We start from the raw sequence: 17597 nt of genomic DNA, 5'->3' as shown, positions 1-17597 counted from the left end.
TTTTCCAAACCCACTCAGTGGGTATCTTTTGCTCTGTACCAATCCGTTTACAATACCTAGGTTTCAAAATGGCGCTTTAAACACAATTTCATTGGTTTAAGTATTTTGAACACGCAGTGCTGAAAATAGTGGGCAGGATAACGTGACATCATCGGGGAATAAGATATAACTTTTATAACGTTATGAAACTTCGTTTTGGAGAAAATATAGGTCAGTAGGTTTTAATTAATGTTTATTAACTTTAATATGTTAGTTGTTTGGCTTAAAAATTATAACAGAAAGTAATCCTCTAAAATCTAGGGCTGCAGATGTGTCCTCAAAATCTAAGCTCTTGGCTATTCTTTAAAAGGGAAAGACCCTGTTCGGGCCTGACTTGAAGGAGATAATTTCTGACATCACGGGAGGTAAGGGTCATCTGCTCCCACAAGACAAAACATCTAAGCAAAGGGGACGACAGAGTTCACCTGGAGACCCAATCAGACTTGGAACAAGGGTAAACAATCCAAGAAAGAAAAAAAGTGTATAGGGTAGCGCTAAACAGCTAAGAGATATTGCAAAGATACCTAGTACTCAATATATAGAGTGAATAATGTGTATAATAACACTAGAGGTTACAAAAATAATCTGGAGACAGACTACAATGACTATAAAATTAATAGTAGCAGAAAACAGTTAGATACTAAGAAACTAGATTAAGGTACTAGATTTAGGGAAATGATTCAAGTTTAGCGTAATAAGGTTTATATGACCTCTATGTTTTAAACCAAGTGAAAAATATACACCAAGTCTAACATAAAAATTATGTTTTTAATGATAGATAAAATCAAAAACAAATGTAGAAAATCAGTATGTGTAGTTAATAAGGTGCCGGCACCAAAATCACAGGATTAACAAGTAAAAAGCATACGGTAATGCATTTAACACAAAAAACTTAAAAGGCTAAAAAAGACAATATGATAAGGTCTGTATCGTAAGCAGTACGTGTCAAAGACAATCAAAGGTTTCCTAATTTGGTTGGTAGTGTTTACCGTGCTAGTGTATAGGATTACCGTCCTCAGTTGTTAGGAAATCTTGTATTATGAAACAGAAATGTTTGCGGCCATAAAAGGTAAGTAAAACCACTCCGGCGGTGATGTCCTATGCGATGTGGGTGACAATCAGTACTTATTGTAATCTGAAGTAGCAAAGTTACAAGATCCTGCTGTGTCTAGATAGCATGTGTGTTGCTGTCGCTCAGTTGCAGGTAAGTCCTGGGACCGAGGTATTTGCTGGCAGCCGAGACTTTTCTTGAGGGCTGTACCTTCAGGTCCTATTACCTGTTCCGGTGTAGGGGGTCACAAGTTGAGAGTCCATTTAGTAGGTTTGGTAATTGTTGATAGGCTTAGTGAGAACGCCAACTTGTTCATGGGCCACTTTGAAGAACTTGACCATAGAGAAGAACTGTGAGAGCGGAAATCTGATGGTACAAACAGCCAAAGGATAGCACACAAGCACCTGGGGTAGGCAAGCTTATGCGTTTCGGCTGTTAAGCCGTAATCATAGCATGAGGTAGCCTACACCAGGTGATACTTATATACATAAAACATCACAGGTTCAAAGGTTAAAACAACTCCCCCAGGTGAGTTAACACTTAGTGTGCCAGAAACCGGTCTTGGTACAAGTGCAATTAACATAGCCTTACAAAATATTATTGACATGTAGAAAACATTATTGAAATGTAGAAAACAGATAAAATCCAAATAGTAAAATGAGAGCATAATACTGTAGATATTGTAGAACAATTTGTATGGTAAAAAACAAACAAACAACAACAACAGCAAGATGTTAAAGCTACCAATTGTAGGTATGGAACATATGGAATAAATCTAGCCCCAAAGCAACAAGTATAATGTTGTTCTCAGTGCGTGGAATATCTAGGTCCCAAAATAGTAATTTAAAAATATATATGCGGGACTCATAGAATATATATATATAGAAATTACATATATATATATATATATATGTATATATATATATATATATACTGGATGTATATATATATATATATATATATATATATATACTGGATGTATATATAAAAATTGGTAAACGGTACCATAAAATCTATCACACATATCAATGTATCTGTGTGTGGCAGTATGCCTAAAATATATACACACATACAGCATATACCCATATGAACCCAGACACAGGGCATCTAACAAGTGCAAAACTATGTCAGATAGCTAGAACCAAATATACATGGCAGTGTTCTATAATATTAATACCATACATTTTTATAACATAGCCCTACGTCTGGCATAAGAAGGATGTATATCTATATATATTGTTCTAAAAGGGAGATAATCCCCCACCTAGACAATGACAACAGGGGTGATTCTAGAGTGAGTTCCATAGCTATCCATGGGTGTACTACATGTATATATATATATATATCTACATCGAAGGAGAATACAGGTGGGAGATAATTGTGGAAGTATATTGTGGAAATACAATCAAGTGACTAAAAGTAGTAGAGAAAGTAGTACTAGAACTATGGAATGTTATTCCCAATAATTGATAAGGTCGAATTCGGAGTTAAGTCCATACGGGATCTTAGTCTCCAACTTAAATATCCACAACATCTCCCGTTTCCCCAAGATGGTATCCCTATCACCTCCCCTTATCTGGCAACTCACTGCTACATGCAAGGAGTTGCCACCCTAAACACGTACCCTATGCGATAGCTAAGGGACAGATGATTAGGGTCAAACGGAATTGCACAGACACTATGGATTGTCAGTACCAGATGGAGGAAGTTAAAAAAACGCTTGGTACAAAGAGGCTATCCACGTAAAACTGTTAAAAGTGCCTTCAATGATGTTACTAGGCTGCATAGATCGGAATTAATTAAGGATAAACAGAAGAATGAGAAAACACATAAAGGTGTTACTTTTGTTACTGATTTCAGCTCCCAGTATGAAGAAATATGCAGTATAGTTAAACATCATTTTAAGATGCTCGTTGCAGACGAAAGACTAATTGATTGTGTACAAGAGGGTGTTAGATGCTCCTACCGCAGGAATCGGACATTGGGAAACATTTTGTCACCCACGGTCCTGAAGAAGCCTACATTACAAACCAGTTCATGGCTTACCCATAAAGGGTCATACAGGTGCGGCAGCTCCAGATGTGGGGCATGCGAGTACCTGATAATATCTGATACTTTCAGATCTTCTAAAACTAGCAAAGTATATGATATTAATTTTTGTCTTAATTGCACTTCTACATATGTCATATACTGTATAACGTGCACAGCATGTGGCAAACAATATACAGGACTTACGACAAGAGATGTTAGGTCTCGAGTGAGAGAACATCTCTCTACCATATGAGTAGGTAAAGCCTCTACTCCATTGGTGCACCATTTTTCAGTAGTTCACAACAAGAAATTGTCCTGCTTCTCCTGGCAACCTATTGATATGGTTCCTTACCCTAAAAGGGGAGGTGATAGGGATACCATCTTGGGGAAACGGGAGATGTTGTGGATATTTAAGTTGGAGACTAAGATCCCGTATGGACTTAACTCCGAATTCGACCTTATCAATTATTGGGAATAACATTCCATAGTTCTAGTACTACTTTCTCTACTACTTTTAGTCACTTGATTGTATTTCCACAATATACTTCCACAATTATCTCCCACCTGTATTCTCCTTCGATGTAGATATATATATATATACATGTAGTACACCCATGGATAGCTATGGAACTCACTCTAGAATCACCCCTGTTGTCATTGTCTAGGTGGGGGATTATCTCCCTTTTAGAACAATATATATAGATATACATCCTTCTTATGCCAGACGTAGGGCTATGTTATAAAAATGTATGGTATTAATATTATAGAACACTGCCATGTATATTTGGTTCTAGCTATCTGACATAGTTTTGCACTTGTTAGATGCCCTGTGTCTGGGTTCATATGGGTATATGCTATATGTGTGTATATATTTTAGGCATACTGCCACACACAGATACATTGATATGTGTGATAGATTTTATGGTACCGTTTACCAATTTTTATATATACATCCAGCATATATATATATATGTATGTAATTTCTATATATATACATTCTATGAGTCCCGCATATATATTTTTAAATTACTATTTTGGGACCTAGATATTCCACGCACTGAGAACAACATTATACTTGTTGCTTTGGGGCTAGATTTATTCCATATGTTCCATACCTACAATTGGTAGCTTTAACATCTTGCTGTTGTTGTTGTTTGTTTGTTTTTTACCATACAAATTGTTCTACAATATCTACAGTATTATGCTCTCATTTTACTATTTGGATTTTATCTGTTTTCTACATTTCAATAATGTTTTCTACATGTCAATAATATTTTGTAAGGCTATGTTAATTGCACTTGTACCAAGACCGGTTTCTGGCACACTAAGTGTTAACTCACCTGGGGGAGTTGTTTTAACCTTTGAACCTGTGATGTTTTATGTATATAAGTATCACCTGGTGTAGGCTACCTCATGCTATGATTACGGCTTAACAGCCGAAACGCGTAAGCTTGCCTACCCCAGGTGCTTGTGTGCTATCCTTTGGCTGTTTGTACCATCAGATTTTAACTTTCTGAATTAAAGACTTTGATTTTACATTTGTCTTGCCGTCCGCTCTCACAGTTCTTCTCTATGGTCAAGTGGTTATTGCCTGCTTGAGCGATACGGCGCCCTGCCTACTAGTCCTCTATTCATCTTGAGCTCCCGGTGAGTTACGGGGTTTACCTCACTCTTCTGGTTATCGTTTACAAGCTGACGGAACTTCGGACATCTTTCATTGGTGGAAACAGTGGTTACGCTTGGGCGATACGCCCCTAGCAACAAGGTTTGGATCCCGCTGAACGACGCATAGGACGTCAGCGTGTATACAACACGCCCCTTTGCCTGGTCGATTGGGAACTCAGCGCTTTCCACCTCCTACTTTCTACTCTCCACGCTCCAACTGTTCCACGACCGCAGCCTGGTTCTGCGGGTCAGCACATCAGGATTCAACAGACGATAACGGATCTAGCCTCTGTTATGAGGTACTATCGTAAGTCATAACGGACTCAATAGCTGGTGGTGAGACACCATTTGATCCCTTTGTTATGTACAACAAATATAACTGAGTGATTTGTTGTGTGATTATTCCCCTTCCACCGGTGGACTATCTAAAAGTTTAGATATTGACCTTTAGGAGCAGAGGACTAATTATTGGTGTTATCTTTGATCTCTCTCCTAACTTTATGCTTTTTGTTGGTTTAATATTTATTGGGTGCTACAGGCAGCACCTAGGGGTGAGATTTCATTATGCAGGGTACACAAGATGGACAAACAGTGCAGCAGTATTATTCATTACTGCCCTCAGAGACTGAAACTGATCCTGGTCCTGATTTATCACGAATCTTTTCTACTGACAAAACATTCTTTACTCTTAGTGAATTGTTTGATGATATCGAAAAACTCAAAATTAAAGAGATTAAACTACAATGGGACATTTGGTCTATGAACAAATACATTGAGCTAAGGATTATTCCTAGAGGCCTAAGGATGAATAAGTTCCCTACCTTTGATACTGATGATAAGGACTTTATGGAGGCCTGGAATGATATTCTATCAGATTGCTCGCTAAGATTAATGTCCCTGTTGTGTGATTTTAAAACTAGAATGCTTGTCTTAATTAGAGAAGAAATTTGTTTGTTACAATTTGAGCTAAATTCTAGACAAAGTGATGTAGACTATGCTAAATTTGATTTGGTATTGAGAAATGTGATGACTGATATAAAAAACAGGTTATTGATATTAAACATGTAAAGTATATACGTGATCAAACTGATTACAATACAAATACAGTATATATATGGAACAGGAGTAAGCATTCTTACACCAGACGACAACAGAACAGAAATAGAGGAGGGAACAGAGGTCGCAGAAATAGGAGAGGTGGTGGCAGGCAGTCTCAGGTTAGGTTCTCTGACACAGAGGCTGAGTCAGGTGATGATGGGTCAGGGACCAGTGGGGATGAATTAGTATCCACAACTGGGGTAAAAAGTATACTTAAAAACACTCCCAACAGTACAGCCTGAGTCCCAGATACACAAGGGAAACCACCAAGAGACTGCCGTTAGATCCAAAAATGCATACTTAAATGTGAACTATAAAAACACTGGGAGTAGATATTGCACTTCTGTAACACAACAATCAAATATACCGCCTGATAGCATTATAATGTGTACTGGCACTGAGACAGGTACAGCTAGTGTTCATTCTGATAATGACACCTCCCAACTTGAACAGCTTTTTTCCTTGCCACAGAGCAAACCGGACAGGGGAGGGAACCTCAAACCTATCAAACAAGGCTATCAGTTGAGAGAGAACAGGCAAACAAAGTACAAGTAGATTGTGTGATTAACCTTTCTAGTACTGATCTCTCAGATGTCCAGTTGCGAGTACTAGGACTTGGCCTAGGGTTTGTTCCCTCAACTAACTTTAACCTATTTAAGACAATCATTGATGTGAATAGGATAATTCGTAATATTACTCTAAAAGGCCATTTTTCTGGTGCTGACAATGAGATGCCTGAACAATCGGATACTAAAAATTGGGTTAATAATAATTTCAACACTGACCTTTCCTTTTCTGAAACTTGTGACTTGATTTCACTCAGTCATTTAATGGTTGAAGGCAATAATATGGCCTCTGTCGAAAAAACCTCACGTATCAAAAGCATTAAAAGTCCCTCTAGGTTCTATCCCATTCACAGCAGGGGGAGTATTATTGAAGGGTTCTATGGAAAAATAGAGAGAGATTTAAGATCCTTATCTATGACTACTAGGAATACACCACAAAATCTAACCAGGACTGAAAAAATAGCCATTGAACAACTGACCAATAATCAGGAGATTGTTGTGCGTAATGCAGACAAGGGAGGCTCTGTGGTTGTCTTAAACAAAAGTGACTACATAAATGAGGCATTAAGACAACTGGAGGATCCCGAGTCATACATTGTTCTTTCTAGTAATCCTACTAGAAGGTTTCAAAGGGAACTAAAACACCTGGTAGATGATGGACTGGAACAAGGTTTTTTAGATTCTGACACAGCTGCTTATATTTATGTAGAGTGTCCAGTCACCCCAGTTTTCCATCATCTGCCGAAGGTGCATAAATCCCTTCAGAACGTAAGAGGTCGCCCCATAGTCAGTGGGATTGGGTCTCTTTTTGAGCATCTCTCCCAGTGGCTTGACATGATATTGCAACCATTTGTGGTAGCTCTACCGAGCTTCCTAAGAGATACCAAACATTTGATGTGCTTGGTGGACAATTTCACCTGGAATAGTGCGCTACATAGTTGGGTGACGGTTGACGTCACGGCACTATACACGTCCATTCCACATGATAGAGGCATGGAAGCTATTTCATTCTTCCTTAAAGAATGGTCAGACTTCTCTGAGGATCTCCAAAAATACAATCTAAGGGTGGCCTTATTCCTTCTAACACATAATTTTTTTGAATTTGAGGGCACCTTCTATCTCCAAAGGTGTGGGACAGCTATGGGGCTAAGTTTGCCCCCTCCTATGCCAACCTATTTATGGGTTGGTGGGAGCTGTCTCACATCTTTGGAGATGGGAATCCCCATAGGCCAGATATAGCCTTTTTTCGTCGGTTCATTGACGATGTGATCATGATTTGGAGTGGTAGTGAAACAGACCTGGAATTGTTTACCAAATACATCAATACGAATGATATTGGTTTGAAGTTCACTCATGAGACAGACAAAATCAGGATTAATTTTCTTGATATAACACTTAAAGGTAGTCATGATGGAAAAATTGCTACCAGTCTCTATAGAAAACCTATATCTGGCAACTCACTGCTACATGCAAGGAGTTGCCACCCTAAACACGTACCCTATGCGATAGCTAAGGGACAGATGATTAGGGTCAAACGGAATTGCACTATGGATTGTCAGTACCAGATGGAGGAAGTTAATAAACGCTTGGTACAAAGAGGCTATCCACGTAAAACTGTTAAAAGGGCCTTCAATGATGTTACTAGGCTGCATAGATCGGAATTAATTAAGGATAAACAGAAGAATGAGAAAACACATAAAGGTGTTACTTTTGTTACTGATTTCAGCTCCCAGTATGAAGAAATATGCAGTATAGTTAAACATCATTTTAAGATGCTCGTTGCAGACGAAAGACTAATTGATTGTGTACAAGAGGGTGTTAGATGCTCCTACCGCAGGAATCGGACATTGGGAAACATTTTGTCACCCACAGTCCTGAAGAAGCCTACATTACAAACCAGTTCATGGCTTACCCATAAAGGGTCATACAGGTGCGGCAGCTCCAGATGTGGGGCATGCGAGTACCTGATAATATCTGATACTTTCAGATCTTCTAAAACTGGCAAAGTATATGATATTATTTTTTGTCTTAATTGCACTTCTACATATGTCATATACTGTATAACGTGCACAGCATGTGGCAAACAATATACAGGACTTACGACAAGAGATGTTAGGTCTCGAGTGAGAGAACATCTCTCTACCATATGAGTAGGTAAAGCCTATACTCCATTGGTGCACCATTTTTCAGTAGTTCACAACAAGGAATTGTCCTGCTTCTCCTGGCAACATATTGATATGGTTCCTTACCCTAAAAGGGGAGGTGATAGGGATACCATCTTGGGGAAACGGGAGATGTTGTGGATATTTAAGTTAGAGACTAAGATCCCGTATGGACTTAACTCCGAATTCGAACTTATCAATTATTGGGAATAACATTCCATAGTTCTAGTACTACTTTCTCTACTACTTTTAGTCACTTGATTGTATTTCCACAATATACTTCCACAATTATCTCCCACCTGTATTCTCCTTCGATGTAGATATATATATACATGTAGTACACCCATGGATAGCTATGGAACTCACTCTAGAATCACCCCTGTTGTCATTGTCTAGGTGGGGGATTATCTCCCTTTTAAAACAATATATAGATATACATCCTTCTTATGCCAGACGTAGGGCTATGTTATAAAAATGTATGGTATTAATATTACTGCCATGTATATTTGGTTCTAGCTATCTGACATAGTTTTGCACTTGTTAGATGCCCTGTGTCTGGGTTCATATGGGTATATGCTGTATGTGTGTATATATTTTAGGCATACTGCCACACACAGATACATTGATATGTGTGATAGATTTTATGGTACCGTTTACCAATTTTTATATATACATCCAGCATATATATATGTATGTAATTTCTATATATATACATTCTATGAGTCCCGCATATATATTTTGAAATTACTATTTTGGGACCTAGATATTCCACGCACTGAGAACAACATTATACTTGTTGCTTTGGGGCTAGATTTATTCCATATGTTCCATACCTACAATTGGTAGCTTTAACATCTTGCTGTTGTTGTTGTTTGTTTGTTTTTTACCATACAAATTGTTCTACAATATCTACAGTATTATGCTCTCATTTTACTATTTGGATTTTATCTGTTTTCTACATTTCAATAATGTTTTCTACATGTCAATAATATTTTGTAAGGCTATGTTAATTGCACTTGTACCAAGACCGGTTTCTGGCACACTAAGTGTTAACTCACCTGGGGGAGTTGTTTTAACCTTTGAACCTGTGATGTTTTATGTATATAAGTATCACCTGGTGTAGGCTACCTCATGCTATGATTACGGCTTAACAGCCGAAACGCGTAAGCTTGCCTACCCCAGGTGCTTGTGTGCTATCCTTTGGCTGTTTGTACCATCAGATTTTAACTTTCTGAATTAAAGACTTTGATTTTACATTTATCTTGCCGTCCGCTCTCACAGTTCTTCTCTATGGTCAAGTGGTTATTGCCTGCTTGAGCGATACGGCGCCCTGCCTACTAGTCCTTTATTCATCTTGAGCTCCCCGTGAGTTACGGGGTTTACCTCACTCTTCTGGTTATCATTTACAAGCTGACGGAACTTCGGACATCTTTCATTGGTGGAAACAGTGGTTACGCTTGGGCGATACGCCCCTAGCAACAAGGTTTGGATCCCGCTGAACGACGCATAGGACGTCAGCGTGTATACAACACGCCCCTTCGCCTGGTCAATTGGGAACTCAGCGCTTTCCACCTCCTACTTTCTACTCTCCACGCTCCAACTGTTCCACGACCGCAGCCTGGTTCTGCGGGTCAGCACATCAGGATTCAACAGACGATAACGGATCTAGCCTCTGTTATGAGGTACTATCGTAAGTCATAACGGATTCAATAGCTGGTGGTGAGACACCATTTGATCCCTTTGTTATGTACAACAAATATAACTGAGTGATTTGTTGTGTGATTATTCCCCTTCCACCGGTGGACTGTCTAAAAGTTTAGATATTGACCTTTAGGAGCAGAGGACTAATTATTGGTGTTATCTTTGATCTCTCTCCCAACTTTGTGCTTTTTGTTGGTTTAACCACTTTGAAGAACTCCATATTAACAACGGCCCATGGGGGGCGAACCTTGTGCACTATTGCAGATACATTGATGATATTTTCATAGTATGGAAGGGCGACACAGAATTATTAGATTTATTTATCACTGATATAAACAAGAATGACATGGGCTTATCTTTTACCCACGAATACAGTAGCAGTAAAATCCACTTTCTCGACATTGAAATCGAGATCACTAATAACCAAATACAGACAAGAACATAGATGCCAACAATTATATACATTTTGAAAGCTGTCATTTAACAAAATGGAAATCTAATACACCCAAAAGCCAATTTATGAGGATCAAAAAGAACTGTTCCTCCCTAGACAGCTACCAGTTACAATCCCAAATCCTTACAGATAGGTTTATAGAAAAAGGGTATGACCCAGTCACCATTAAGAAGACACAAAATTAAGTGGCTAATATAAATAGAGACACACTATTAACAACTAAATCAAAGAAAAAAAACAATAATTTAAATAATAAACATGATGACCTCTTTATACCATTCATAACAGATTTTAGCTCACAACATGTAGAAATTAAGAACATTTTAAAAAAATATTGGTATCTTCTAAAACAGGACCATGTTTTAGGGCACAATATAAAAAAACAACCGGATATTATTTTCAGGAAAGCAAGAAATTTAAAAAGGATACTCTCACCTAGTGAGTTCAAAAAAGACAATCAATCACTGGATAGAGACCTTTCAGGCTAACAACTCAGTGGCTATTTCCCATGCACCACCTGTAAGTATTGTCAGTTTAGTACAAAACTTAAAGAACTTAAATCCCCTACAACCAAATACTACACTAAAATAAAGGAAATAATCAAATGTACAGATAAAAACATCATCTACTGTATACAGTGTTCTTGTAAACTCTTCTACTTTGGTCAAACAAGTAGAATGTTAAAAGATAGGATTCGAGAACACTTGTTGAAGATAGAACATGAAGCTTCAGACACCAAACTCTATTCTCACTTTAAAGAAGTTAATCAGGGTAACTTAAAACACTTTAAATTCTGGGGAATTAAAAAACTCACGCCAAACAAAAGGGGAGGAAACATGAACACCCTTCTCACCAAAAAGGAAGCTGAATACATATTTCATTATAATACACTCTTTCCAGACGGTCTTAACTCTGAATTAGATTTGAATTCCCTTATCTAAAATAAATTTTCAATAAAAATCAAACAAACATATTCCTTCTAATATAAATTGGCTCTAGTGCACATGTAGAATTACTATTAAAATGGCATTCACCCAGCCTTTGTATTTCTATATATATAGGTATCTATGTTCAAATCACTATTTGCATAACCTGTGGATTGTGTCCCTTTAAGCCAAATTTAACTAATTATTCACTTTGACCATGTTGTCAAATTCTCGTTGTTTAATCACCTTTTAGGAAATTTTCACTTATAGAAACTCACTTAGATAACCAGATTTAACACCTCATTCATCTATTCACTGTTTATATTAAGGTTAATTTTACCTTTATTTTCATAATTTATCTATATTCATATCTAGTCAGGGTTAAATTACCTCCCTGATAGTTTATTTTAAATATTTCCTCTAGTGTCACATACAAATGTATATTACACGATACCAAATTATTATAACCAACACTTTATCTTATCACTCATAGTGTTAGTTCACTACACCTGCCTAATTTTATTCTATCTATGCATCTCCACATTTCTATACATATAGACCACAGTTGATACCATAAGCTTATACAGTTCTTGAAATATAAGATCTTATCCTCTTGTTCTGCATTAACATGACCTCTTGTTCCCAGGTTTTAATCTTTAGTATTAACATGCACTCTTGTTTTCCCAGCTTTATTTGCCAAACAATCTTATAATTATCAGTCGATCAATTATATGGAGATATAGATTCTCTACTCCATTACCGGATACATATTTAGAAACATTTTAGAGAAGCACATATATACATATTAAATTGACATAATGTATTATACAACGTTTTTAAATACGAGTTTTCGGTAAACCTATGAAAAAAGTAAAAATACACCAAGTCGAGCTAAAACACATTATAAGCTTTAATCTTTATAATCTTTATTTTTGTAATGTTGTTGTTTAAATTGTATATCTTGCAAATGCTTCACAATTGTCACACAAACTATATGCTAATTAAAGTTCAAGATAAAATGTGAAAACAAGACAGATGATTCCCAATTGCAACACGCCCTGTGGGAGTCAAACATTGACCTATCAAGAATAACATGAAAATATTTAAATCTGTTCCACACCACAATGAGCATCTTGATAAAGGCCTACTGGGCTGAAACGCGTAGATTTGCTCATCTGCACACTTCTCTTGGGGAATTCGGTTATAGTAGGTGAGGTGCATTAAAGCCGTTTAGAATTTGTAAAACGGTGCATACATGTGCGTAATTCCTCACCCAGGATCTATTTACCAAGTTCTCACTAAGCCTATCAACAATTACCAAACCTACTAAACGGACTCTCAACTTGTGACCCCCTACACCGGAACAGGTAATAGGACCTGAAGGTACAGCCCGCAAGAAAAGTCTCGGCTGCCAGCAAATACCTCGGCCCCAGGACTTACCTGCAACTAAGCAACAGCAACACACATGCTATCTAGACGCAGCAGGATCTTGTAACTTTGTTACTTCAGATTACAATAAGTACTGTTTGCCACCCACATCGCATAGGACATCACCGCCGGAGCGGTTTTACTTACCTTTTATGGCCGCAAACATTTCTGTTTCATAATACAAGATTTCCTAACAACTGAGGACGGTAATCCTATACACTAGCACGGTAAACACTACCAACCAAATTAGGAAACCTTTGATTGTCTTTGACATGTACTGCTTACGATACAGACCTTATCATATTGTCTTTTTTAGCCTTTTAAGTTTTTTGTGTTAAATGCATTACCGTATGCTTTTTACTTGTTAATCCTGTGATTTTGGTGCCGGCACCTTATTAACTACACATACTGATTTTCTACATTTGTTTTTGATTTTATCTATCATTAAAAACATAATTTTTATGTTAGACTTGGTGTATATTTTTCACTTGGTTTAAAACATAGAGGTCATATAAACCTTATTACGCTAAACTTGAATAATTTCCCTAAATCTAGCGCCTTAATCTAGTTTCTTAGTTTCTAATTGTTTTCTGCTACTATTAATTTTATAGTCATTGTAGTCTGTCTCCAGATTATTTTAGTGACCTTCCCCTTCTAGTGTTATTATACACATTATTCACTCTATATATTGAGTACTAGGTATCTTTGCAATATCTCTTAGCTGTTTAGCGCTACCCTATACACTGTTTTTTTCTGTCTCCACATTGTGGTTGGTTTTAGGAGATATTCCAACCTCAGGGTTAGCATTTTAGAGTTTGAGAGTGTTAGTATCTTTAACATATCCTCTTTTTTTCTTAAACAACCCAAGAAGCCCGCTGCTGTTCCCAAGACAGCATGAAGGGGGGCCCCCGATCAGGGACCGGGCAGACTTTCTCTCTTTGTCCAGGCTTGGATAAGAGACGTTCAGGATCCATGGACACTAGAAATTGTGTCTCAAGGGTATCAGTTGGAGTTCAAAAGTTCCTTCCCAAGGGAAGGTTTCTTCTTTAGCGATTGTAGACCAGATAAAAAGAGGCGTTTTTACGTTGTGTAAAAGACCTCTCCACTATGGGAGTAATTTGTTCCGTTCCAATACTGTAATGGGGCAGGGGTTTTACTCAAATCTTTTTGTTGTTCCCAAAAAAGAGGGAACGTTCCGACCCATTTTAATCTCAGGAGTCTAAACAAGTTTCTCAGGGTTCCATCCTTCAAAATGGAAACAATATTCGGACAATTCTTCCATTGATCCAGGAGGGTCAATATATGACTACCGTGGACTTAAAGGATGCATATCTTCATATTCCTATCCACAGAGATCATCACCAGTTCCTGAGGTTTGCCTTTCTAGACAAACATTTTCAGGGCTGGCCACGACACCCAGGATCTTCACGAAGGTTCTAGAGTCTCTGCTGGCGGTTCTCAGGCCACAGGGTATTGCAGTGGCGCCTTATCTGGACGACATTCTGATGCAGGCATCTTCTTATCAGTTGACAAAGTCTCATACCAACTTTGTTTTCTCCTTCCTAAGGACTCACGGGTGGAAGGTGAATCTAGATAAGAGTTCACTAATTCCACAGACAAGGGTTCCTTTCCTGGGAACTCTAATAGACTCTGTATCTATGAAAATCTTTTTGACGGATGTCAGAAAGTTAAAGATTCTGAATACATGCCGATCCCTTCAGTCCAATCCTCGGCCATCAGTGGCTCAGTGCATGGAGATAATTGGATTGATGGTGGCGGCAATGGACATCATTCCGTTTGCTCGTTTTCATCTCAGACCTCTACAACTGAGCATGCTCAGACAGTGGAATGGAGATTATGCAAATTTGTCTCCTCAGATAGATCTGGATCAGGAGACAAGGGACTCTTCTTTGGTGGTTGTCGCCAGAGCATCTGTCCCAAGGGACGTGCTTCCGCAGACCCTCATGGGTGATAGTGACAACGGACGCCAGTCTACTAGGATGGGGTGCAGTCTGGAATTCCCTGAAGGCTTCAGGGTTTGTGGACTCGGTCGGAGTGTCTGCTTCCAATCAATAGTCTGGAGTTGAGGGCAATATTCAATGCGCTTCATGCTTGGCTTCAGTTGGCTTCGGCCAAATTCATCAGATTTCAGTGGGACAACATCACGACTGTGGCTTACATCAATCATCAGGGAGGAACAAGGAGTTCCTTAGCCATGACAGAAGTATCCAAGATAATTCGGTGGGCGGAGGTTCACTCTTGTTATCTGTCAGCAATCTACATCCCAGAAGTGGACAACTGGGAAGCTGATTTTTTGAGCAGACAGACGTTTCATCCGGGGGAATGGGAACTCCATCCGGAAGTCTTTGCCACCCTGATTCTCAGATGGGGCAGACCGGAGCTGGATCTTATGGCATCTCGTCAGAATGCCAAGCTCCCGAGATACGGATCCAGGTCCAAGGATCCTCAGGCTGAACTGATGCCTTGGCAGTACCTTGGTCGTTCAACCTAGCTTATGTGTGTCCACCGTTTGCTCTCCTTCCCCGAGTGATTGGTCGGATCAAACAGGAGAGGGCTTTGGTGATTCTCATCTCTCCTGCGTGGCCTCGCAGGACTTGGTATGCCGATCTGGTGGACATGTCCTCTCTGCCTCCGTGGAAGCTTCCATTGAGGCAGGACCTTCTCATTCAGGGACCCCTCCATCATCCGAATCTAATTTCTCTGCAGCTGACTGCTTGGAGATTGAACGCTTGATTTTATATAAGCAAGGGTTTTCTGATTTGGTTATTGATACCTTAATCCAGGTACGTAAGCCTGTTACTAGAAAGATTTACCATAAAATATTGCGTAAATATCTTTATTGGTGCGAATCCAAGGGCTACTCATGGAGTAAGATTAGGATTCCTAGGATTTTATATTTTCTCCAAGAAGGATTGGAGAAAGGGTTATCAGCTAGTTCCTTAAAGGGACAGATTTCTGCTTTATCTATTTTGCTTCACAAACATCTGGCAGATATTCTGGATGTTCAATCGTTTTGTCAGGCTCTGACTAGAATCAAGCCTGTGTTTAGACCTATTGCTCCTCCTTGGAGTTTGAATTTAGTTCTTAAGGTTCTTCAAGGAGTTCTATTTGGACCTATGCATTCCATAGATATTAAATTATCTTGGAAAGTTTTATTTTTGGTTGCTATTTCTTCTGCTCGCAGAGTTTCTGAGCTTTCGGCATTACAATGTGATTCTCCTTACCTTATTTTTCATTCCGATAAGGTAGTGTTACGTACCAAACCTGGGTTTCTTCCTAAGGTTGTTTCCAACAAAAATATTAATCAGGAAATTATTGTTCCTTCATTGTGTCCTAATCCTTCTTCTAGGAAGGAGCGTCTGTTACATAATTTGGACGTAGTCCGTGCCCTGAAGTTTTACTTGCAGGTGACTAAGGAATTTCGTCAATCATCTTCATTGTTTGTTGTCTTTTTCTTGAAACGTAGGGGTCAGAAAGCTACGGCTACCTCTTTCTTTTTGGCTCATTCTACTAGGGCTGTGGCTTCCTCATGGGCATTTAAAAATTATGCTTCTATTGAACAGATTTGCAAGGCTGGAACTTGATTGTCTCTTCACACTTTTTCCAAATTTGACACTTTTGCCTTGTCCGAGGCTGTTTTTGGGAGAACGGTTTTTCAAGCAGTGGTGCCTTCCATTTAGGTTCCTGTCTTGTCCCTCCCTTTCATCCGTGTCCTATAGCTTTGGTATTTTATCCCATAAGTAAGGATGAAATCTGTGGACTCGTCATATCTTGTAAAAGAAAAGGAAATTTATGTTTATCTGATAATTTTTATCTGAGAATTTTTTATTTTTTTTTGCGATAGGATGAGTCCACGGCCCTCCCTGTCCTGTTATAAGGCAGGTTTTTATTTTTGTTGAACTTCAGTCACCTCTGCTCCTTGGCTTTTCCTTTCTCTTCCTAACTTCGGTCAAAAGACTGGGTTGGAGGGGAAGGGAGGAGCTATTTATGCAGCTCTGCTGTGGAGCTCTTTGCCTCCTCCTGCTGACCAGGAGGCGATATCCCATAAGTAAGGATGAAATCCGTGGACTCGTCATATCTTAAAAGAAACAAATTTATCAGGTAAGCATAAATTTCCTTTTTTTTTTTTTTGCAAACCAGCTCCATCTAGTGGTTTCTTTTTAGCACACATTTGTAAAATGGCTGTTATACTTTCACTTTCTACAAACGTTCTGTTTGTGATCCTTGTAGCAGCCGATCAATCTGTCTAAAAGCAGAGCCCATGCAGGAGTGAAGAGGGCAAGCCACTTACTTTTATTTCCCCCTTTGGACACCTGCACTCTGAAACTTGGGTATGTAATCATTATGGAACCTCCCACACAATCTACTGCTCTCTGAGAAACATCTTAAAGAGGCAACTGAACCCAATTTTTTTCTTTAATGCTTCAGATCGAGCATGCAACTTTCTAACTTACT

The sequence above is a fragment of the Bombina bombina genome, chromosome 6 (assembly GCF_027579735.1).
Source record: "Bombina bombina isolate aBomBom1 chromosome 6, aBomBom1.pri, whole genome shotgun sequence".
NCBI classification, from domain to species: domain Eukaryota; kingdom Metazoa; phylum Chordata; class Amphibia; order Anura; family Bombinatoridae; genus Bombina; species Bombina bombina.
The sequence above is the reverse complement of the archived record's forward strand: the minus strand, read 5'-3'. Positions refer to the sequence as shown.